Raw genomic sequence first — 27670 nt, forward strand, 5'->3', positions numbered from 1 at the left:
TTACACAAACTTAAAATCATGATTATAATTAGTTATGTTAGCAATGATAAACATACAGCAATCTTTTCTTCCTATTGTGATAATTAAAAATGCAATAAAAAGAAATATTTAACACTTCACAAAATAATAAAAGTCAAAAGTTTCTAAGATAAAGAAAATCAGTTATGTAATTTTAGTACATGCCCAACCTCACTACTCATTAACCTTGTGACGTAAAAGGAATCAGCTGACTTGAAAAGAAACAAATAATGCATAGTCCCAAGCTTATGTTTCCAGTAAATTTTCTCTTTGTTTTTTCACTGATAAATTCTTTTATTTATTTTCATATTTTAGTTAGGAGGAGCTCTCTTCACATAGAAATTTGTGTGTTCTAATTTTGGGAATTTAGTAGGCAAATAATGCAATGACAAAAGGAATGTTATAGCGACCCAAGATTAACATTACAGTGTCTCCACTATCTAACTGGGGTCTACATGTATTATATAAATAACATATAAATATATATATACATATATCATTACATAACATTTTGTTATTCAATAATTTTCTCTTCATTTTTTCCTTCATTGGATGGAGCCACGTATCTATTGCTGACCCTTGAACAATACAGGTTTAAACTGTGTGGGTCTACTTATGAGGGAATTTTTTTCAATACTGAATGTTACAATACTACACAATCTCCAAGAATGTGGAACAGCAAATAAGGAGGAGCCACAGATAATGAGAGTTGACTGTAAATTATAGACAGATTTTTGACTTGGTGAGAGTAGGTATCCCTAATGCCTGTGTTATTCAAGGGTCAACTGTATTTTCTATATTTATTTGGGTTTGTGTCAGATGGCATATTATTAGGCTGACACAAGGCATATTTTTAGACTTACTGACAAATAAGGCATTCTATTCCCAACGTCACATCCCTTCCCAAGTTTTGGTCATAAGGAGAACATACCAGTGTGGTCAGCATGGCATACTTTAGACCATAAACTTATTTACTTGTGCAAAACATAATTGGTTTGGTTTTCATCTGACAACACCATGGAAAGCTATCATCTAGATTGAAGCAACTTGAAAGGGCATAAGTTTGAATGTTAGTCTTTGATCAAGAGCTTGGCCTCACTTTTGTCTGACTTTTTTGTCCTTATTTGGATTTATTTACCGAAATCATAGTCATTTGGGATGTGAGAGTACAGTACAATTCGTATTCTTAAGAATAGATTTTCACATCACCCAGTTAGTACTGGGTTTCATGGACAAAGAATCAGCTTTAAACTTCTTTCTCAGGTAAAAAGATGCAAGGAAATCATTCATTCAGCCATTAGTTACTTAACTTATAAAACTAATGAAAAGAGCAAAGGTGAAAGAGAAATGTGTCATAGAAAGTTGGTAGCTTAAAAAGATGGATGTTTCACTCTTAGCTCTGTCACTGATAAGGAGGAGGAATGAGCCAGTTATGGTGGGGTGAAAGCCTAGGGAGCAGTACAGTAGCCACAATGAGGCAGAGGTTCTCCCTACAAGGAAAAAGGCTTTGCTCTGATACATAGTATTCAGTGATTAAACATGAATTTGGCCATGGGTCACCGAAGCTATGATATTCAAAGAAATTATTCCAATGTTTTGAGGAGAAAAGCAGGAGGTTCTAAGATGAGAATGACTTAGCATCTTGGGCAGGCAGTGACATTTTGGCTCTGGGGGTTTAGTATTTCTAGAATAGAAATTTAGCTAAAGTTTGAGTCATCAGGAGTGGAATAGCTTCAACAGTAACCCAAGACTGAAGGCTGAGAATTAGAATGACACTGAGTGATTCAGCTGGTTGAAGTCACTGCTGCCACCCCCAAAACCACACTCAGAGCAGCATCACAAACCCTAGTCCTCACTTTATGCTTAGTCAGGACAGGGCTTAGCCTGTTGTGAAGCTCACCACTGATTATCATAAAACAGGGATAATATCAGGCATAAACTGAAAAGGGTTGGCAAACAAGCCAGGCCATTCACATAATAATCTAATCATATGGATTGTCCTTTAATTTTTTTAAATAAACCAGGCTCTTTCATTAGCTAATCAAAGAGAGTCTCCTGACCTGAAAATAAAGCTAGAAGTCATAAGTAAAGGAATGTAAGTGTAATTTTAGCTGGGCAGTTTTGAACAATCACATGTGGACACTGAGCAAATGGCATGATTAACTTGTGAATCTCTATTTACTTGAGCTTTTATGAATGCCTTTCTTTTTTTCTTTATTTGAACAAAACTGTGGTGAGATAGTCTATATGTGGATCCCAAGAGAAAGAGGAGATAGAAAGCGAGGCACTGAGCCTGTTCTTCTATCCTGGACCATATTTGAGCCTCTCTTTAAAGGACTTTGCTCTCACACAAGACTTGGTGATGATGAGGGTGTAGAAAGGGCTCCTTTGGAGCCCAGGGGGCAAAAGCAGGGTAGTCTTACCATTTCTGTATAGATCAAATCATATCTCCTGAGTCACAGTGAGGATATTAGAGCAATATGTGAAAATTCAAAGTTTTAAAACTTTCCAGAGAAGATGCAACAATGGATTAGGTGAGTCTCAGAACACAACAGGAAGAAGAACAGCAGCATCCAGATGGAGACCTGCTCTGTGTAGGCACGTGGGTGGCATGCACTAACTCCTTCTGCTTATTTCAGTACAAGAAGGAGAGAAGGAAGAAGAAACACTCCAAAACACTACTTTGTTTTTAACAGTAATGTTTTTCAATTCAGTCTCTCAATTTGATTTCCATAAAGCCCTGTGAGTCAGCTATCAGCATTCTCATTTTATAATACCTTACCTAAGATCTCAAAACTAGTAAGGCAAGGCTTTTCAGTTATAGTCCCTGTGTGACCATACAGTCAGATTTGCCTGGGCTTAAATGTTAATGCTTCTCCTTTCATTCTCAAAAATGACCCAGCTCAAATAATAAATTATGTGGCCATTCCTCCATGGACCATTTGTACCCATTCCTAGTACAACTGAATCAAAATACACGTGGCTGACCTCAGGATTGGGGATCTGCATTATAAACAAATACACAGCCAATCTTTATATAAACAATGAAGGGATTTAAGCCTAAGACTTTCCAAATCCAAAGCCCATGTGAGTTTTATTACACAACACTAGCTCTTAGAAAGATGTCTGTATTTGTCTTGGTACTGAATTTCAAATGGAGAAGTTGATGTTTTTTATACTGTTTACATTTATGTTTTCAAATAGTAGTTTAAAGCCTTATATAAGATTTGATGTGTTTTGTACCAAAGGCTAGAAGTTTTCCTATACCAACATAGGAATCATTTTGCACAATTTATTCATATAAATTTTCCTACAAAAATTTATAAAACGTGCACAGAAAGGCCAAGTTATGATTGTGTAAATATGTAATTAATATTTATTAAATATATTTTGTATTTCATTTTATTTGTGTTAACAGCTGAAGGAATAGAAGACTAGGTACAAAGAGTTGACCATTAGTCTCTATTATTTTATTTCATCATTAATGAGATTCTTTTGAACTTTTCAGTTCCTAGAATAGGATATTAAGGTAAGTGAAATAAAAAAAAAATTTCCCCAATGGCATAATATAGAAAATTTGAACTTAGTACAATTTTTTAAAAGAGAAAATTAATCAAGAAAGGCATACATTCTTTGGAATAATTTCTAATACAGTCCTGGCTCTCCATCATTTAACTTTCTATTGCTTTGGTAGCATATGTCTTCTGGTTTTGCTTCTTCTTTTCTCTCCCTTTCCTTGACATTATCCAAAATTTACAGAGCTTCAGATTTCAGTATCCAAGCTGGGCCAATTATCATAGTTCAGCAGATGGTATGCTCCAAATGGTCATATCTAAAGCTGTGTAATATCTTTTCAGGCCAGGCAGGCCAACAGAGCATCATTTTCTTCTACTTTTCTATGTGAGGTTTTATCTTAGGGGATGCTGGGTGAGAGGAAGAGGGCTCATAGCAGAAGAAAATCCTTGCCTGTCCTTTGGGACACAAACTAGGGAATTCAAAGGGTTCAATTATCTGATGATTTTTTATCTGTTCAGAAGTCTCCACCAGCTGGTTTGTTGTGGAAATAATTTGGAGAATATGCCAGATTTGCTAACTCAGGTAGACTGGAAGTCAACTGCTCATGTGAACTGAATTGGTCCCAATACATTGGTTTTGAATAAGAATGTCTTTTCCCTCTGTATATCTAAGACAAAAACTGAGAACAGAGAATCTGTCACTGATTCCTTAGCAAAAGGTACACGGGTCCACTAAAGGAATGTATAAATAAACAAAAAAATAAATAGACTTAAAGCAAAAACAAATAAAACCATGACAATATACTCCATTTTACATCCCAAGACACTACACTGAAGAGTCTGATCTATATGCATGCTGAAGAAATACATATCCAAGAGCAGATTTTGCATACACACACACACATATAGTCCTTCTAGGAAGCTTGAGCCATGAGAGGACAGAGATCAAAAAGAACAACTAGGACAGGTGACACCTATGGAACTAACACAATAAAAGCACAAGACAAAAATTTTAACAGAAAGCAACTGAAACATCAAAGTTATACAATTAGAGCACACATTAATTTGTAGACCTAAAATAAAATGATTTTCAAATGTAAACATTTAATAAATGAGGAAAGAAAGAAAGAGCGGGAGACAGGGAGAAAAGAGAACCACTGCTAAGAACAAACTAAGAACAAACCACTACTAAGAACCACTATTATAATATCAAAAGGAAAAAAAAAAAATCAGAGTATTCAAAAAAGGAAAAAATAAAAACACAAGTGAAGACTTGTATGGCAAATCAAGGAAATTAGTCATTTACATAATAAATATCATAAACTGAGAAAGAAGAGAAAGAGGTAATGTGATTATTAAAATTTTGGTATTTATTATTATTTTAACCTGAAAAACAATTTGAGATTTGAATCTCCATGTTGAAAGACTTTACTGAGTCTACATCGCAGTGAAATTTACTGGTCTATATTTTAGAAATACTTTTTAACCTCAAAAATAAAGAGAATTTTAGAAACTTACCTACAGAAGGAACACTTTAAAAAGAAACAAGAATCCATAACATTAAATTTCGCACCTGCAGCACTGCAAGCTGGAAAATGAAAATAACTAAAGGCTGTTTAAAGAAATGAAAAGTAACCTTCAAAAATTTCTACACAAAGTAAAGTTTTATTCTTTTTTGGGGAAGAAATATGAGAAGAAAAGATATTGGGGCTTCCCTGGTTGCAGTGGTTAAGAATGCGCCTGCAGATGCAGGGGACACAGGTTTGATCCCTGGGCCGGGAAGATCCCACATCCCACTAAGCCCGTGTTCTGCAGCAAGAGAAGCCACCGCAATGAGAAGCCTGAGACCAAATGAAGTCTAGCCCCCGCTCACCACAACTAGAGAAAGCCCGTGCTCAGCAATGAAGACCCAACACAGCCAATAAATAAATAAATACATAAATAAATAAATTTATTAAAAAAAGATATCACCATATATTCTAAGAAAGATACATAAATCCGTATTCAAGCAAAACATCTTCTAATAACTACTTAAAGCACATAATAGTCAAGTATAATTTGACTATTTTATACACAAATATGAATCTGTGATATGAAATATAAATGTATGATAAATAAATAAATGTACAATGAAATATGATGAAATTTTTGGTATATGTTCATAAGTTTTCTTTAAACATTTAAGATATGAAATATTTTAAACCTAGGACCAAATAATTCCTTTCTTTAAAAATTTTCATAAATATACTTATTACTGCTATTCTTAATTCACATGGTGAACTTACATTGACTTCTTTTTCCTTATTACTTGAAAAGACACAAATTATCATATGGAACAGTAAGATCCTTAAAATCTAGAGGGATGGAGACACTGCCATATTTTAGGTTCACTGAGTTCCTCAAAACTCTTTAAGTAACTTGCCAGCACATTTAAAATAAAAATTTAGTCTTTCAGAAAAATTTAGTTTTTGGTGGAATGTTGCTCCAAGGAACTCTGTAAGATATCAGCATCTCTTAAGAACTCTGATTAAAAATAAAAAATGGTTATTGGTGCTTTAAATCTTCAGCTATCAAGTTATTTTAATTTTTGAATCACACCGACACTATTAATATTTACTATTCACACGATTGTAGAACCAAATAATTCTAAACTATATTAACCCAACTCAGGGTTTAGGGTGGGAGGAAGTACGATCTTCTTAAGTTCTCACCTTGTAGGGAAATATGTTTGGAAGTACAATGCCTTGCTTTGGAGTAAGAGTAGCACACAATCATAATTTAATGTTGGTGCATTAATGCAGAGATGTAGATTAATCATAACTTGGAGGTACTAAGGGACTTAGTGGGTTGGAAAAACATCTAAATTAACATGGCAAGGTAAGAAAATATAGTCAGGACAAAACTAGAAAAAGGATAAAATTGAAAATAAGCAATAAATCTAACTGATTTTAAACATAAATTAAAAGAGAGAAACAAATCTAAGTATACGTATTTTTTTTATAAATTATCGATTGATTAAATTCACGTCACAGATTGATTTAGATGTAGGCTCTGATTAGACCTGCTCCACTCAAACCTCATCTAAGCCAGATGATTCAGGAGAAAATAAAATGCAAAAAAAGTGTGATGTAACTATGGCACAGTAAAAATGTCTTCTAATTATATGAATCCTTGAGTTCAGAAGTGCCCATCCCATTACTTCAAATAAAAGGCTGCAAGCACATGGTTCCAGGGGTTTCTGACTTGGTGAATCCTAGGTCAATCCTAGTTAACAGATACAGAGCTTTGACTATGGCTTCGAGGTCAATAAAAGAGGTACTAGGAAGATGAGCCCACGCATACGTACTTCTCTCCAGGTTTCTTCTACTATATGCATATCATTATGTCGTTTACTGTCTTGGTGGGAGTAAACCAATTTCAAACTAAACTTGGTAATATCCAAGACTTTATTTCTGTTAATTTTCACACCAGCATTTGTGGCTTCAGCTAGACTGAATTTTAGTTCCATTAGACTGAATTTCAGTTCCATCTCATTCTCATGTAACACAAATTAGTCATTATCATGGTCGTCTTATCAAGTTTGTGTTTGTTTGAATTTACTCAAATATTTACCATACATGTGATCATCATCATTCCTTTATTCTACTCCTTTTTTTATGTTCAACTTCCCTTTCCATCTTTTTTTTTTCCCCATCTTCTTGAAACACACTGTATTAGGCAGCAACTGCTATAATTATATTGCATAACAAAAATCTGCAATGGCTTACAACAACAAATATTTACTTTCTTAATTCATGAATCTGTGAGGCAATCAAAACATCACTGCTTCAGGTTGTGAAGTGGGAAAGGTTTGGCTCTGTGTTTCTGGTTAGGCTCACGTGTGTTCTGTGAGTATCACTGCTGGGCCCAGGGTGAAAGGGCACCAGATATTTGGAGCTTATATTCCTCATGGTGATCACAGGAGCACAAGAAGCAAGCCAGACCACACAGGAACATTTAAGAACATTTTAAGTCTCTACTTGTATTATGTCACATCACTGACCAAAGCAAGTCACATGGCCAAGCCCCAAATCCCTAGACAGAGAAGTATGTGTCACTCATACTGGAAGGAACTGCATTTTGTAGCAGGGAGGGATGGAAGAGTTTGTAATAATAAACAAACCAACCACACACATTTAGAATTGCATGAAACTGAGAGCAGGAAATCAGACTTTGTCTAAATCTGTGTGACTGGAGTCCTCAATATTACATAGATAATTTCCTTGAGGATCTTAATTTTCTTTTTTTCTTTTTTCTTTTCTTTCTTTCTTCCTTTCTTTCTTTCTTTCTTTCTTTCTTTCTTTTTCTTTCCTTTTCTTTCTTTCTTTTCTTTCCTTCCTTCCCTTTCTCCTTCCCCTCTCCCTCCCTTCCTCCCTTCTTTCCTTCCTTCCTTCCTTCCTCTTTCTCTTCAGGATTCTATTGTTCTTTTTCAGACATTAGTTGCCTTTCTATTCATTATTTTCTAAGTAGACATTCCTTTTTCTTAATTGCTATAAACTTTTGTGTGTGTGTTCAAAATTTTAAGTTTTGTGCAATTCCATTACAATGTGTCTAGGTGTGGATTTGTTTTAAAATTATCTTCCTTGATTCTCATTGTGTTTTATAATTTTAAAGACTGGTGTATTTTATCAGTTCTTAAAAAAATCAAAGCCATTATTCTTTCAAATATTGCCTTTTTCATTTTTGGTTCCCTCTATTATAACCACCTGAAACTCTTTTTTATTTCAATTTTCATAATTTTTCATTTTATCTAATGTCTATCTTAACATTTTTGTAATTACCTCAGATTCATCATCTGTTCACAATTCTCTATTTTCTTCCTGATTTACCAATTCATTGAAAACATAAATAGATACATACATATGTCAATATATGTATGTTATCAATGTACATACATATATGTGTATGTGTGTATTTTTCCCAATAAACCCATCAATAGTTGAAAATATCATAATTCAAAAATGCAGTTAATACACCTACCCTACCGAACATCATAGCTTAGCCTAGCCTACCTTAAATTTGCTCAGAACACTTACATTAGCCTACAGTTGGGCAAAATTATCTGACACAAAACCTATTTTCTAATAAAGTATTGAATATCTCATGTAATTCATGAGAATACTAAGTCTGGGACTGCCTGCAGTTACTTTTCAGAAATGCTTATTACTATTTCACAGGATTCAGAGTATTGGTTCTCACTTTGTAGTTTAGATGTCTTATTTAATGCATTTAAGTAATTTAAATGCACTCATTTAATAATCTTTTTTATTTGTTTAAGGGTCAAGTTCGGGAGGTTCTAACCCTAATTGTGTCTGCTTTTCGCCATCCAGGTGGATTGCTTCTTGGTTAAGGGATTTGAAATTTTAAAATTACGATCACAACTTGTGAGTGGCTTCTTATTTCTAATCAATTCCTTTGTGACTCAGGTGGGAGATATGATCATCCAGAAGAGCATGACTTCTGTCAGAGCTCTTGGAGTTTTACCATTCCAAAAGTCATTTTAAAAGTCATTATAATCTCAGAAAGGGAAGAAATTTACTGTTGGCCAGTGAAATTCAATCTCTACATCCATGCAGAACTCAGACCCTGATTTTTGAATTCTCATAGGAGGCTTTCATTCTTCTACTGTGAAATCTGGAAGAAATGAGATAGTCTCTGACTTTCTTTTCAACAGGGCAGATTTGTTTTCAGTCTACCCCTTTACTGTGTCAGACCTCATAGGGTTCCAAGGCCCATGATCCTGTCTCAATTCCCTACACAGCAGGACTGACTGCCCCTCCACCACCCAGAGCACCTCTAGGATGAAGTTTTGTATCAAATACTCCAGAGTTCAGTTCATTCTTTGTTTCTAATTAGAGCATTTAAGAATTTCTCTTTATTTTAAGTTTTTATTTGGATTTATTGATTATCACAACCATGATGGATTCACATTGTGAGAAAAAAAAAATCTCAAAATATAGGAACCAAATTTTCTACTCTATAGCAACATAAGTATAGAAATAAATGAAGAAATTCATTCAAGTCTAAATAGCTTAGACCTATTTGGAATTTTTCACAGGTAGAAGTTATGATTGATATAGAAGTTCAATTATGAACATAATAGTAGGAAAATTTTACAGGTAAAATATCTTTCAAGAACACATCTTTTTATATTGCTTTTGCTATAATACAATTGATTGTTCTTTAAGTACCAAGTTTGTTTATTAAAGTTATTATGAGCACTCTATCTAAAGAGTACATTCATGCAAGAGATAAAACTCATAGCTACATTTTTTTTTTAAATTGAAGTACAGTTGATATACAATGTTGTATTAGTTTCAGGTGTACAGCAGAGTGATTCAAGTATATATATATATACTTGAATATATGTAATATATATATAATATATAATATATATATATACTTTTTCAGATTCCTTTTCCTTATAGATTATTACAAAATATTGAGTGTAGTTCTCTGTGGTATACAGTAGGTACTTGTTGGTTATCTATTTTAAATATAGTAGTGTGTATATGTTATTCCCAACCTTCTAATTTATTCCCCCGCCACCTTCTGCTTTGGTAACCATAAGTTTGTTTTCTATGTCTGTGAGTCTCTTTCTGTCTTGGAAATAAGTTCATTTATATATATCTCTCTCTTTTTTCTTTAGATTCCACATATAAGAGCTATCATATGATATTTGTCTTCCTCTGTCTGGCTTACTTCACTTAGTGTGATGATCTCTAGGTTCATCCATGTTGCTGCAAGTGGCATTATTTCATTCTTTTTTATGGCTTAGTGATATTCCCTTGTGTGTGTGTGTGTACACCACATCTTTATCCATTCATCTGTTGATAGACATTTAGGTTGTATCCATGTCTTTGGTATCGTAAACAGTGCTGCTATAAACACTGTGGTATATGTATCCTCTCAAATTAGACTTTTTGTCTTTTCCAGATATGTGCCCAGTGGTGGGATTGCTGGATCATAAAGTAATTCTATTTTTAGCTTTCCTTAGGAACCCCCAAACTGTTTTCTATAGTGGCTGTACTGATCTACATTCCCACCAACAGTATAGGAGGGTTCCTTTTTTTCCGTACCCTCTCCAGAATTTATTATTTATAGACTTTTTGATGATGGCCATTCTGACCAGTTTGAGATGACACTTCATTGTAGTTTTGATTTGCATTTCTCTAATAATTAATGATGCTGAACATTTTTTCATGTGCCTGTTAGCCATCTGTGTGTCTTCTTTGGAGAAATGTCTATTTAGATCTTCTGCCCATTTTTTGATTGGATTGGTTGTTTTCTTGATATTGAGATCTATGAGCTGTTTGTATATTTTGGAAATTAATCCCTTGTCAGTTGCATCATTTGCAAATATTTTCTCCCATTCTCTAAGCTGCCTTTTTGTTTTGCTTATGGTTTCCTTTGTTGTGCAAAAGATTTTAAGTTTAATTAGATCCCATTTGTTTATTTTTGTTTTTATTTCCATTACTCTAGGAGATGAATCCAAAAAGATATAGCTGCAATTTATGTATGTCAAAAGTGTTTTGCCTATGTTTTCCTCTAGGAGTTTTATAGTATCCGGTTTTACATTTAGGTTTTTAATCTAACATTTTGAGTTTGTTTTTGTATATGGTGTTAGAGAATGGTCTAATTTCATTCTTTTACATGTAGCTGTCCAGTTTCCCCAGCACCACTTATTGAAGAGATTGTCTTTTCTCCAATGTATATTCTTGCCTCCTTTGTCATAGGTGTGGGTTTATTTCTGGGCTTTCTATCCTGCTCCTTTGATATACATGTCTGTTTTTGTGCCAGTACCATACTATTTTGAGTACTGTAACTTCAGAAAGTGGGCATAGAGGGAACATACCTCAACATAATAAAAGTTATATATGACAAACCCACAGCTAACATCACACTCAATGTTGAAAAGCTGAAAACATTTCCTCTAAAATCAGGAACAAGACAAGAATATCCACTCTCACCACTTTTATTCACATAATTTTGGAAGTCCTAGCTACAGCAATCAGAGAAGAAAAAGAAATAAAAGAAACCCAAATTGGAAAAAAGGAAGCAAAACTGTCACTGTTTGCAGATGACATGATACTACACATAAAAGATCCTAAGGACACTACCAGAAAACTACTAAAGCTCATCAATGAGTTCAGTAAAGTTGCAGGATACAAAGTTAATACACAGAAACCTGTTGCATTTCTTTACACTAACAACAAAAGATCAGAAACAAAAATTAAGGAAACAATCCCATTTACCATTACATCAAAAAGAATAAAATACCTAGGAATAAACCTATCTAGGAGGCAAAAGATCTGTACTCCAAAAACTATAAAGAAATGGATGATGAAAGAAATTGGAGATGACACAAACATACGGAAAGATATACCGTGTTCTTGGATTGGAAGAATCAATATTGCTAAAATGATTATACTACCTGAGGCACTCCATAGATTCAATGCAATTCCTACCAAATTACCAATGGTGTTTTTCACAGAACTAAAACAAAAAATTTTTTTAGATTTGTATGGAAATACAAAAGACCCGGAATAGCCAAAGTAATCTTAAGAAAGAAAAACAGAGCTGGAGGGATCAGGCTCTTGACTTCAAATGATACTACAAAGCTACAATAAAGATTTCTTACATACAAGCTCAACAATGTATTTAAATAACTGTTATATTTTATCTATTACTTTTAGATGCTTGTAGCAGGATAGTTTTCACATTTATCTTAATCTACCAGATATCTAAAATTGAAAAATATATTATAGTCAATGTAAAATTATTTATCTTGGCCACAAATTATATATTTTATCTCTTTTATTCATGAAATATTTCATATATATGTGTCTGTGTATGTATGTCTGTATGTGCATCTCCACCTGAATTTGAATTGATGATAAAATTAGCTACATTACAGCACATATTCTTTAGTCAGTTCTGAAAACATAATAAATATTAAAAAGAAATGTGTTTCTTCCAAGAGATCAAAGGTGAATTGTAAGTCACCTAGAAGTAAAAGAAAAAAATAAACTTTATATCAATAACTTAAAAATGCAATCAAACCAGTTTTCAGTAAGAAGAAAATTGTATGGATTTATGCATTTTAATAATAAGAAAAATAAACTAAAAGTGAAAGAGTTTAATATTCAATTTAAGAAATTAAAAAATTAATAAAAAGAGATGATTAAGTAAAAAGAAATTAGAATAATAATACACAAAACAGAAATGTTAAAATTAAAAAAAAACCAATAATTTGAAAAAAGATAATGAAGTGAATAGACATTCAGAAGTCTACTCAAATAAAAAAAGTAAGAAAAAATATGGAAACTTGCAGGAGAAAAAAAATCACCACAGATGTGAATAGGTTTTTAAAGAGTAAGAGAATATTATTGCAATTGATTTTAAAGTGGAAAAGTGTAGGCTATTTATTAAATATGGCCTAAAGTTGACTTTCTAGATACCTGTTTTCATTATTCTTGTTATTGAAAAATAAATGAATTAAAATGTCCTTTAAAGTTTTGGAAATAAAGGTTATATTGGGACACATCTTACAGATAACAGAATTATACAAATATTATTAACAAAATGGAATGACATTCGCATGAGAGAAGATACATTATTAAGCAGAAATAAAAGCCTTTGGAAAATACATAAATCTAGATTAAAACTTGAAATATGGAAAATATGTCTTTGTACAGAAGATACTTGTGTAGCTAATTGTGAAAAGTATGGTATATTTAATAATAATTTACACTTATTATTTATAGTGTGCAATTTATAGAGAATAATTTTATTTATTTCTTGTAACCACGCAAGAGGTAGGTGGCATTATAATCCCAGTTTTAAAATGATGAACACAGACTCAGACCAGTTAAATGGATGATAAAAGATCACAACCAAGTGGCCTACCTTTAAGCCTAGTTTTATTCAAGGTGCTACATTGGTTGATAGAAACTGGTTGGTTATCAGTGATAAAAAAAACAATGTTAGAGCTCTATTTTGTGTCAATAATTTTTTTCCCAGAAGAATAAAATCTTTGAAGGAAAAAGTTTTAGTTTGTATAATTTTTCAAAAACAATTTTTAAAAAATTTTGGCTCAGGTAAACTGTCTTAAGTAAGATAAGACACCCAGACCTATGAAGTAAAAGAAAATAGTATATGACAAAACTATAATTTGATATTTTGAATGTCAAAGTATGTACCAAATACTATCAAAAGTAAAAGTATAAGACTCGGAAAATTATTTTCAAGTAAAAAATAAAATAGCAAATACCCTCCTATATATTTAAAAGAAATCTTTCAGTAGAAACAGTAATAAAAGATGTGAACAAGTAAGTCAAAAAAGTGTGAATGTAACTCAGCACTAAACACTTTAGAATTTGCTCAGCCTTATTTCTACTCAAGGAAATGAAAACAAATCCAATTGGATACCATCTTTCTCATCAATTTAAACAAATTTCAAAAAAAATTAAAACCGCTACTATGGGCATAGAAACACTTTCATATATTGCTGATGGAAACAATAACCTTAGGGAAAGGAAAGTAGCAATAGCTGGTAATTTTAAAAATATACACATCCTTCACCATACACTCCTATGTCTTTTTAATCTATCATATATTTAAAAGCATTGAGACTTCCTAGGTGGCACAGTGGGTAAGAACCCGCTTACCAATGCAGGAGACATGGGTTCGATCCCTGCCCCAGGAAGATACCACATGCCGCGGAGCAACTAAGCCTATGCGCCACAACTGTTGAGCCTGCACTCTAGAGCCCGTGAGTCAGAACTATTGAGCCCATGTGCTGCAACTACTGAAGCCCACGTGCCTAGAGCCCATGCCCTGCAACAAGAGAGGCCCCCGCCATGAGAAGCCTGTGCACCACAATGAAGAGTAGCCCTTGCTCACCGCAACTAGAGAAAGCCTGTGTGTAGCAACGAAGACCCAACACAGCCAATAAAAATAAGTAAATAAATAAATAAATTTATAAAAGCATTTAGATATAAGTACCTACACACAGGAATGATTATTGCACCATTACATATGTTGGCAAAAATCTGAAACAAGTATTTCCATTAATACAAAAATAGTTACATAATTCATGGTATGTTATAGAATTTTATGCAACTATTAAAATGACTATTTATGCATTTTGCCTAGGTGATACCCATGGTAAACTGTTAAATGAAAAGTGAAGTTAGACTGTGCTCGAAATGTACAAGCGTATATGATGTACAAATGTATGTGTATATATATATATACATACTTTCCACATCCTCAAAGATTTTCTACATCTAATTTCTGGCTTATCTTAATCACATAGGCAATTAAGCTTCCAATTAACTGGTCAAATATTTGAAGGTAAATATGGGCCTATGGGAGAGAAATGCAAAACAGAAGAGGTAGGAAAGCAATCTAGGATGAAATAATGTTAATTGACTCAGTGTCAGGTCATTCTAATAAAGAAAAAGTTCAGGTAACTCACATACTCAGAGCATAAGAATTCTGATAATCTGAGTTTTCTGGTTAATTAAGGCCAGTGTAAAATTCCTTTTTGTCTGTGACTGTGAGTTAAAAGTCATTGAGGAATATATGCATTTCTCTTACTGTCTTATAAGGTATAATGGAAAGCCATTAGTATTTGGTTGGTTTCTTAAGATCTCATAGTGCTAGTGCTTATGTTTATAAACATAATTTTCCTACAAGATGTTACCTTTATAGATATGAGTGTGAAAGAACTTGGATTGATGCAATTTAACCCAGTGGTATAACTAAGGTTATCTTGGATCTTGAATTTTTAGTAGAGTCTATACAGTTAAAATCTCAGAGTTGGGTGGCTGTCAATGTAGTTAATATCACAACCGTAGAGTTTTAAAGAAGTTAAAATATTCAGGCCATGATCTCCTTCTCCTGAACAAGATAAAACTTAAATGTGCATAATTCTGGTAATGTATGTTCATAATATATGTTTTTCAAAACTCTTCAGTGAGTTAGATAAGCTTCCTTTGTGAAGTAAATCTCATCTCTTCAAGCACTTCCAATTTGTAGGAAATTAAGTCCCATAGGTGCTGAAAATGAGGCAAGGACTGTTTCCTGACTCTCAATCCATTTAGTCATTTCAATAATTTATTCTTGGTATTTTGCTTTCATTGAAGGTTTGGGTACCTAGGCTCTGAGATTTATGAATGAATAAATTGGTGTTATTTTCTAAATCAGTGGTGCTTTCAATAATGTGGCATCTATACTTCCAGGTAAACCTAAACATTCCCCTTCTGTTTCAACTCCAACCATTACACTCACTATTCTCAGATCCCACTGTTAGCCTTTCTCTCTCTCTCTCTTTCTCTGCCCCTCCCATCTTGGACCTCCCACAAGACAATGCATAATCTCTTCCTCAATTCTCACATTCACATACCCCATTTTTTCTGGCTAGTTCCTGCTCCTGCTTCAGATCTCTGATTAAGTGTTACTTCCTGGAGGGACCCTTCTTGGCCTCCTGGGTTAATTTAGATTTCAGGGCGTCCCATAGTTATTTCTCCATGCCCTCATCATATTATATACATCAATGATGTAGAAGCTCTGGATGACTATTCTACAGTGACTTACGGGTTATTTTGTTGTTTACTAGTTGTCTCTGCTCCTATATCAATCAATCAAATAATAAAAATCAGGAAAATATTTCCAAATACATTTCAGTATTATGGGGATATTCTAGCAAGTTTTCTCACATTAACAGAATAAGTAAATTGATGTGTATTTTAATTGACGACTAGGTATATTAGATGACCAATGGTGATTCCTAGAGATACAACAAAGTCAAAAACCAAGGCAGAAAATTTACCTCTATTATGTGCCCCCAATCAGCACAACACAGATCTAATCTAACTCTCTAGGCTTCTGTAGAAATACTTCCCCATATATTCTTTGGGTCTCTACTCATTTGGACCATTTTGAATTTTTAGTGCCTAAGCACAACTTTCGCTTTTCTCCTTCCTAACCTGTACTCCTCCAAAGCTGGTCTGGGATGACTGGGGTATCTTTCTCACTCACACCCTCTCCACTTCCCACACCCGATTCCATACCTCTGTCTATCAGTACCTCTGTTAATGTCAAGGACAGCACCTGGCCCTTATTCATCTGCATGTACCTCAGTGTTCAACAGAATTATTGAAATGTAAGAAATCAATCCCTTTAAGGTACATTCCATATAGGTAGCATTCTTTTTTTTTTTTTTCTTGATTGCTTGCAATTTGCTGAATCAACATAGTATTTTGTGGCTCTCTTTTCCCTCCTATGTTTTAAATTTGAATTTTCCTGAGGGCAGGAGAAATATCTTACTTATTTCTCCGTTCTCCTGCATAACCTAGCACAGTGCCTTGTAGGCAGCAGCAATTCACTTGGTACTTAAATGCAACTATTTGAATAAGAAAAGATCTTACTCCTTGGCAGATAATCCTCTCTTAAATGTGGAAGAAATTAGTTCAGTTTATTAAAAGTGGGAGAAAATTAGGAATTCTGTTTTGAAAACCACTGTATTCTTCCAGAGTGCCAACACCTATTGGGGCCTGTGGAGTTAATGCTTCCAAAAAGGAATCCATTTCCTGGTTACTCAACAGAGATGTAAGGAAAAAATATTTGCGCATTGCCAGACAAATGAAAAAATCCAAAGTAAGTATAATTCAGTTTGAACAGTATTTGTTTCACACACACACACACACTACAAAGAATTGCCACGAGGTTCTTTAAAAATGTAGACAATATACTTGCATCTTGGCAAATACATTTTAGTTGCTGAGAAAAATACCCCTACTATAGACAATATAAGTTTTTTTGAAGAAGAGATAAGGATTGTAATGATAATCAAGTGATGTTAAGGAAATGAATACACATTGCACCCAGAAATATTAAAGATGAAGCAAAACCCTCAATTGAAGAAGTATGACTTATTGGCTCTGTCTGCGTGAAACCAGAAACACCTGTTTGAATATGAAAAAAAAATCAACTAATTATCTAAGTACATTGTTCTCAGGATGCTATAAAACTGGTTTAGTTTTGGTTTAAATGACTATATTGAGATCATGTAAACACAGACTAAATGCCATAAAGACAAATACGAACAAAATTTCTTTCAAGTTAGAAAATAAGTGTGAAGGTATACAGTGTCGGATGATAATGATTAGGGTTCATTGATCAACAAAGTTATATCATAATCAAAGCAGGCAAACAGGGATACATTTAAAATGAACAGATTATGGCAAATGAAAAAAACGCTAACAGATAGTAAGGACGAACCATTTCACAGAAAGATTGTTACTTAAGGAAATTTTTTTTAAATTATCATGAAGTACTGACTTAAAGCATGAACAAAATGGTTATTTGAAATGAGTTTACATACTGGTGGTTTCTACTTAGATGTTAAGTAAATAAATAAATAAAGTTAAAATAAATAACTTTTTTTTTCTTTTACCTTTAGTTTTGCAACTGGATTAGTTCTTTCTTAGTATGCAACTTCCTTAGCAGCTGTATGCTAATTTAGAATTTTTTCAACCAAGCATACATTTGATTCATAAAGACTGAAGCATGTAGTTATATCTTGAATAGTCCCTGGAATCTATAGAGGCCTCCAGCATCATGCACATAAGCTAAAGCCTCAATAGACTAACTTTCAGGATTTAGAAAAGAGATATTCTCATCATTCTTGAGGGATCTTTAGTTGTTCCTATACCTGAGAAATAAAACAAAATATTTAAAATGCTATTCTTGTTTTTCTTAGCAGGACATCGCCCTCTCACATATTGTGCTTAATTATAAATATGTGTCACACATAAATTTAACCAGAATATGTAGGCTTGTATTTTTAACATCAGGTATCCAAACTTACTACCACTGTTTATAAATAAGTGTAAATTTCCAGCTCTCGCTCTGGGGCAACAACTTGCAACAGTATGGACAAGTTTCTCTAACTCTAATGGATTAGTGTAGCCTCTATTAAATTGGAAGTGATAAAACTGTGACTATTGTGATGATTTAGAATCCCAGAGATCTCCATTAACAAAACATATTTACTTTTATACACCAACTTCTTAATGTGGGACTTTCACCAGGTGCACAGCGGTGGCGAAGACATTGATGCAAGCTTTGAGAAGGATGGGAAAATGGAGAGGTGTCTCAAAACAGATAGGGCTTTCACCAAATACAAAACATAATCCATAGACTGTACTTTCTGAGAAAGAGAAAGATGAGGATAGGGCTGGAAAGTAAAGGAAATTCCCCAGAAAGTCTAAAAGCTGTTGGCTCTGAGGTAAAGGCAGAAGAGACAGAGAGAGAGATACAGAGAGAAAGTGACAGAGGGAGAAAGAGAGAAATATTTTCGAGGATTCAGAAAACTGCTAATTAGGTTGTAAAGCATAAATATTTCTGAAAACATCACCCGTGCTCACAACCCAAAACCTGATAAAGGAAAAGTCCTAATACCACCTTTAAAATATTTGAACCAGAGATGAACTGAATCTACCAGATGACACAATAAATCCAAGACTGAGTTCAATCACAGATAAAAGCGACTCAATCACTTTTATTAGAAGCCTGACAGAGCAAGAAGCATACTCTTTTTTAAATGTAAAGATGAATACTGACAAATATACATCTTTTGAGATATACAAAGAATTAGAAAAAATGACCCATAATCAGAAACAAAAATAGCCAATTAAGTCTAATCCATAGATGGACCACATGTTTGAATTATCAGGAAAAAAAGAGTATAAAATAACCATGATAAGTATATTGGAACATCTAGTTGACTAATATAATGAACAGATGGATAATTTCAACAGAGAAGAATAAACAATAAAAAAAGACTTGAATAGAAATACCAGAATTAAAAAAATATAATACCAGAAATTGAGTGCACTTGATGAACTAAACATCACACTGGACCCAGAAGGTGAAAAGATAAGTGAACCTTGAAGATAGATTAATATGAATTATCTAAACTAAAATATTTACACATACAAAAAAAATCATCTAAATCACATGTTCTTATATATGGGTAATGGGGATCCAGGAAAAGAAGAGTAATGCAGAAGAAGTATTTAAAGATACCATGGCTGAAAACTTTCCATAATTCATAAAAAATATTAATCCACACATCCAAAACCTTCAATAACACAACGCAAGATAAACACAAAGGAGGTCTCACAGGTACATCATAGTCAAAATACTGAAAATCAAAAAAGAAAGAAAAACATTTAAAAGCAACTGGAGAAAAAAGGAACCTTAGACACTGTATCATCATCATCATTATCATCATTATAAGGAGGAGCCAGAAAAATGAAGAAGAAAGGGGAGGAGGAGGGACAAGGGAGAAGGATAATTAGAAGAAAATAAAAGGAAGCCTTAAAACTGATTTTTCATTAGAGATAATGAAGACCAGAAGACAATGGAATGATTATCTTTAAAGTCATGAAAGAAAAAATAATTCAATCCAGAAATGTGTATCCAGCAAAAATGCTTTTCAAAATTAAGACCAAAATACGATTATGCTTAAAAAGATAAAGGCTAAAAGCTTTTATCTCTAGGAAATCTTTGTTATAACCAATGCTAAAGAGATAAAGAGAGTCTCTTTGGAGGAATGAAAGGTACCAAAGAAGGTGAATATGTGTGGAAGTATAAAATAACTTTTGAAACATCTGTTTTAAAGACTAATGGGAATTTAAAGTAGAAATAATAACACTTTATAAGTTTATTTGCAGAAGTAAAATATGTGACAATAAATGGAATAGTACTATTGAAAATGTCTTACATTATGAAGTAATATAGTATTATTTGAAGTTAGACTGTGATAAGCTAAAGATATATATGGTAATCTTAGGAACAACAATAAAATAACACAGAGGCACATTTAAAAGGTCAACACATGAGATAAGAAAAAAAAAACAAACAAAAAACCTTGATTAATCCAAAAGAAGGCAGGAAATGAGAAAATGAACAGCCAAAAACTATAAGCAAATAGGAAATGAATAGCAAGGTGCAATACTTAAACTCAGTAATACCAACAATTACATTAATAGAGAGATCAAGAATAAAAGATAAAAAAGTAACACCCACTATATATTATTTACAGGAAATGTTCTTTAAGTATAAAGATACATGCTGGATTAAGTACAAGCATGGAAAATATATACCATAAAAACAGTAAGAATAAGAAGCAGGTCAGGCTATGTTTACATCAGAGAAAGTAGTCTTTAAGACAAGGAGTATTGCTAGAGAATGGGAAGGGATATTTCACAAAAATAAAAAGGTCAGTTTCTCAGAAAGCATAATAATCCTAAATGTGTATGCACCTAATAAGAGACTCTGAAAATACATGCTGGAAAATTTAACAGATTAAAGGGAGGAACAGATAAATTCACAATCCTAGTGGCAGATTATAACACACCTCTTGATTAAGTAGACAAAATCAGATACATATATATAAGATTTGAACCACAATATCAAACAACTTACTCTAAATAAAATTCATAGAACTCTACAACCTGACAACTATAGAACACACATTCATTTCAAGTGCACATGGAACATTCACCAAGATGAACAAGCTGGACCATTAAAGAAGTCTTAGCAAATTTCCAAGGCTTGAAATCAGGCACAGTATGTTTTCTAATAACCCCATAATAATTGGGAATTACTAAGAATGTTATCTAGAAAATATCAAAATATTTGAAAATTAATAAACACACTTCTACATTTGTTGTGAACTAAGTAAAAAAATCACAAGGAAAATTAACGTTTTGTACTGAATGAAGATTAAAACACAAAATATGAAAATATGTTGGATGATGTTAAAGCACATGTCAGTCAGGTTGAGCTAGTATAACAAAGTACCACAGACTACACTGCTTATAAACAACAAACATTTGTTCCTCACAGTTCTGGAAATAGGCAAGCCTAAGATCAAATCTCTGTCCTTTTGCTGTGTCTTGCAGGATCTCTCTGGGGTCTTTTTTGTAAGAACATTAACCCCATTTATGAGGGCTCCACACTCATGACCTAATCACTTTCCAAAAGCCCTGCCTCTTAATACCATCACATTGGGGATATTTAGGATTTCAACAGATGAATTTTGGGAGACACATTCAGTCCATAGCAGTAGTTTTATAGAGAGAACTGTAATTTTAAAAGTCTATGTAAGAAGAGAAGAAATGTTTTAAATAAAAATTTCTAAGCTTCTACTTTAAGAAGCTAAAGGGGGAAAAAAATCACATAAATTCCAAAGTAAATAGAAGGAAAAAATAAGTGTAAATGTAGAAATCAGTAAAATGGAAAACATAAAGAATAGATAAAAAGATCAAAAAAGTAACATAAAATGGAAAATATTAGTAAGATTGTTATAGCCTTGTGAGATAAATCAAATAATAAAAACAGAAAGCACAAATAGCGATATCAAGAATAAAAAAGGCAACATTATTACAGATTTCATAGATATTAGAAGAAAAGAAAAGATATAAAGGACAACTTATTCCAACATATTGAATACCTCCCCCCCCCCAAAATTAGAAAAGTTCCATGTTAAAGAAATTGGATTTTTAATAATATTTTCTACTGAAAAAACAACCCCTCTGGTCCCAGGTGGTGTGCACAGTGAATTAATTCTATCAAAGATTAAAGAGAGGAAATAACATCAATCCTACACAAATTTTTTCAAGATCTGAAGGAGAAAGAGGAAACATTTTCTGATTCATTTTAAGAGCCACCATGATGCTAATACCAAAACCAGATAATGACGTTATAAGAACAAAACAACAGCAAAAAAATCAATATTCCTCATGAGCATTGATACAAAAATTCTGCACAAAATCTTAGTAAATTAAATCCATCAATATATAAGAAAGATGATACAAGTATATTTTCCCAGGATAGACAGGCTGGTTTAACATTCAAAAGCCAATCATGTAAATCATCACTTTATAGATTAGAGCGGGGGACATAGATGATTAATCAATAAATGCAGAAAAAGGGATAAAATTCAGCACCCATTCATTTCAATGGTCTTTTAACAAGCTATGAATAGACAATATCTTATATTTTATAAAAAAGCACCTATGAAAAAATATCTATAGATAGCATCATAATGTTAAAACATTGTATGCATTCTCTCTAAGATCACGAATAGGGCAAGAACAGACTCCAGGAATAAAAATCATATACCTACAGTCAATTGATTTTTGATAAAGTGGTAAATACAATTCAATGAGAAAAGCAGTCTTTTCAACAAGTACTACCAGGACAATTGGATATCCACGTGGAATAAAGTGAATTTTGACTTCTATTTCACTTGATAGGCAAAATTTAGTTTAAGATGGGTAATAAATGAATCATAGCAAAATTCAATGTTTCTATAAGAAAATGTAGCAGAGTATTTTCACAACTGTAGCTTAAATAAAGATTTCTTATTTAGCACAATAAAACCCATTATCCTTAATAGAAGAAATGAATAAATTAAAATTCATCAAAATTGAATGTATCACTCCATAAAAAGGCACAATGACAGAAGTAAAGAGGCAGACCACAGACTGGGAGAAAATACTCTATTCTCAGTACATATATTTGCATCCAGAATATATAAAAACCTGTATAAATCAAAAATGGAAAAGCAAATAATCCAACTACAATAGGAAAAATATTTGACCAGATATTTCCCAAATAAATATATAAAAATGACCGGTAAACACTTGAAAAAATACTGCACATCATTATTCACCAGACATATGTCAATTCACTAAGAGAGCGCTGCTCACACTTACACAAATGCTTAAAACAAAGGATTCATATAGTACCAAGTATTGATGAGGATGTGGAGCAACCAGAGCTTTCATACTTTGCAGGGAGTATTAGACAGTGCAGTTGCTCTGGATAAACATATGGTAATTTGTTATAAAGTTAAGGATAAAGCAACTTTATAATCTAGCATTTCACTCCTTCATATTTATTCTTCAAAATGAAATGTCCATAAAAAAGCTTGTAAATGTATGTTCATATAAACCTTATACACAATAATTTCAAACTGGAAACATGCCAAATGGCCATCAATGAGAGTATGGTTTAACAAATTGTAGCACATTCATACACTGGAATATTATTCAATGATAAAAAGGAATTAATTTTTCCTGACCCCAAGAGAAATGTGAGTGTTTTCCAAGAATTATCCTTGGAGTGTATGTATTTTCTACTAATTGAAAATCTAAAGGTTTTAGTCTTTAATTCTATACAAATGACTGCTAAAATGTGCTTTCAGCATCAGGCCTTATTTTACAATAACTTTCCTGATTTTATTTTTTTCACTCATTCAACAATTATTTATTATTTATTACAGGGTAGACATTAGTCCTATTACTAAATTTGGAAACATATAAATATGATTCCTATTCACATGAAGATAATATTAACTGAGGAAGTAGCATTCATAAAACCATAATAATTTTACATTAATTAAAGGAAAACAAAAAATAAGAAATATGAGGAAGTATGATGGTGAGAATGGATATGTGGCAAGAACAGGGATTAATTATCTACTTAGGATAGAGGTGAATTCTATGAAGACTGAAATATTTGCCCTGATACCTGGTACAAAGATCTGCTAAAAAAACAGGAAGTGAAAATATTCTAATGCGTTAAGAGGTAATTTGATTATCAGGGATATTATTGAGGAATATAGTTGACTTTTTTCCCCCAAAATAATCTTGAATATTGTCATTATATAATCTTTTCAATAATAAGGTGCTAATTAAATTCTGTCTAAAGAACATGCAACAAATACATTTTGTCCAGTTTCAATTCTGTATTTTAGGAGATTATTAGCTAATAAACTTGTTATCAAGTAGGTATCCTAAAAGAATTTTAAAGAATTAGAGATATATATATGAGGGGGAGTCAAAAATTATCCACACTCTGGCAGTAGAATTTATTTTAATTAATGTTTAGAAAAGACAAATATGTCATTTTTTGACATAATCTCCTTGCTTTTCAATACACTTTGTCCATCTGTCAACAAGCTTTTGTATTCCCTCATTAAAAAATGTTTTAGGCTGAGCTGTGAGCCACGAATGCACTGCTGTCTTCACTTCTTCATCAGAAGTGAATCTTTGTCCTCATAGGGCTGCTTTCAGGCAACCAAACGGGAAAGTCCAATGGAGCAAGATCAGGACTACAGGGAGGATGCTTTAACACCTCAAAACGAAGTTTTTGCAGACTGTCGACAGTGTGGGCAGAAGTATGCGGACGTGCATTGTCATGCAAGATCACAATGCCCTTGGATAGCAGTCCTCTGCTTTTAATCTGAAGTTTAGGCTTCGGGTCTTCAATAAGCATCTCACTGTAATGAGCATTGTTGATTGTTGAACCTTTTTCTTGATAATGTTCCAATACTGTCCCTTGAGAATCCCAGAAGACTGTAAGCATCAATTTTCCAGGTGATGGTTGACTTTTGAACTTTTTCTTGGTCAGAGATAGAGGATGTTTCTATTCCATACTTTGCTGTTTACTCTCAGGCTTATAGTGATGAATCCATGTCTCATTACCAGTAATGGTTCTCTTTAACAAACGTTCACCTTCCTTAGAGTATCGGACCAAATTTTGTTTGCAGATCCAAATGCTTCTGTTTATGCTCTTCCTTGAGTTGTTTCGGTACCCATTTCGCACAAACTTTTTGAAACCTAAGTGTGTCATGGATTACTTCATTTAAAGCATCCTCCCTATAGTCCTGATCTTGCTCCATTGGACTTTCCCATTTGGTTGCCTGAAAGCAGCCCTACGAGGATGAAGATTCACTTCTTTTTTTTTTTTAATTAATTTATTTATTTTATTTATTGGCTGCGTTGGGTCTTCGTTGCTGCACACAGGCTTTCTCTAGTTGCTGAGAGTGGGGGCTACCCTTCATTGTGGTGCGCAGGCTTCTCATTACAGTGGCTTCTCTTGTTGTGGAGCATGGTCTCTAGGCACTTGAGCTTCAGTAGTTGTGGCACATGGGCTCAATAGTTGTGGCTCATGGGTCCCAGAGCACAGGCTCAATAGTTGTGGTGCATGGGCTTAGTTGCTCCGCGGCATGTGGTATCTTCCCAGGGCAGGGCTTGAACCCATGTCCCCTGCATTGGCAGGCGGATTCTTTACCACTGCGCCACCTAGGAAGTCCCGAAGATTCACTTCTGATGAAGAAGTGAAGATAGCAGTGCATTCGTGGCTCACAGCTCAGCCTAAAACATTTTTTAAATGAGGGAAGACAAAAGCTTGTTGACAGAGGGACAAAGTGTATTGAAAAGCAAGGGGATTATGTCAAAAAATGACATAGTTGTCTTTTCTAAAAGTTGATTAAAATGAATTATACAGCCAGAGAGCAGATAATTTTTGACTCACCCTCATGATATCTCAAAATATTTTCAGGTATCTGCAATATCTATAATGTGATATGAAAATTTCTGTAACTGATTCTGAGGCAGGAGATAGATGGGCCCCAGGCTGAGCAGGCAGAGTCTGTCCCCTATGCACAGATACTCCAAAATAGCAGGAGGGAGGAGGAGCTAAGCCCTGCCCAGATAAGAAACTACATATTTCTCATTCTTGGGGTCAAAAAGACCTTTGCAACTACACATGTGCAGAAAGGCTCCTCGGAGGTCAAAGGGAGGGGGTGTCTCCTCATAGTAAGTGATGTCAACCTACTCATAGGCCTCTTCATTAGAATCCATCTTGGCTAAGAGATGCACATGCAAACAAGGGAAGACCCTGAGATAAACCAAATACAGAGTCAGAACCAGGCAAAGCAAGATGATTGGCCAAAGGAAACTAAAGAAATACCCCCAAATAGGTGATTCAAACTGCCACGAGGGAGTGACTCTCTCTCTGAGTCCACCTGTATGTCTATCCACGTGTGTACTCGTCTTCTTCCTAATAAACACTTTACTTGTTTCACTACTTTCCTTCTCTATGTGGAAATTCATTTCTACACAGCTGATGGGCCAGGGCCTTGTCACTTGCCTCTGGTCCCTGGTGGTCTAGTGGCTAGGATTCAGCGCTCTCACTACGGCAGACTGAATCCAATCTCTGACCAGGAAACTGAAATCCTGCTGTAAGCCACTGCAGGCTGAGACCACTCAAGACCAATTCTTCATGGTGTCAGATTCAGAGGTGCCACTGATAATTTTAGGATTATCTGTCTACCCTCATAATGGAAGGACATACTAGATTTCTATTAGAAGCTGGTTGAATAAGAAGATTATTTTTCCTCCCATTCAAATCCACAGGCCCTCTGAACTGTACCCACAGACCACCCCTGCCGAGAGTTGGTGGATCCCAGTTCTAGCATCCTAATCTAGTGAAATTTTTCATTTTATGTGTGAAGAAATGATGGAGGGGGAACAGCAGCTGGCCCAACATCATAAATCTTAGTGTAAAACATTGGAATTAACAGACATCACGTCTACTCCCATCAAGGCCAGGGTTCTTAATATCACACTCTGATAATTCATGAGCTTTCATTTTAAGATCGTCACAAATGTTAGTGTGTAAATTGGAGGCATATCTTCATAAATCCTTAGAAAGTATCCTGTAAATGAGGATTTATTACATTGTGTTCACCTATGTCTTGTAAATAACTACCTTACACCAGAATGATCTGTATATCAATCTATCACCTCCAATAGCCAATAGAGTCTTATAGAAAAGTCACTGTGAGATGTTTATCTTATTATCCCTGGATCTTTGTATAAGACTTTGCATGTTTATTGGAGCCAAATATAATTTACTAATTTGTTTATTTATTAAGCCACTCTCCTTCATAGTTTGCTTTTGTTTCCTGGGGCATTTTCTTGTTTCCTTAATGAACTGAAAGCTCCTGGTGACAGATAATTTTCACAGACCTCCATATTCTCAGTGGTGCTTAGCACAATGTCATATATGCTTAATAAAGATTTCTACAGAGAAAAATATTTTTGAGAGGAAATAATAATATAGTGATTAAGTTAAATTAAAATCTATATTTTAAATGAGTTCCTCAAAATACTATAGAAAAATAAATTAATATGAAAATGTCTATTAATAATCAGCATTACATA

Source organism: Hippopotamus amphibius, chromosome 7 (genome assembly GCF_030028045.1).
Source record: "Hippopotamus amphibius kiboko isolate mHipAmp2 chromosome 7, mHipAmp2.hap2, whole genome shotgun sequence".
Lineage (NCBI taxonomy): Eukaryota > Metazoa > Chordata > Mammalia > Artiodactyla > Hippopotamidae > Hippopotamus > Hippopotamus amphibius.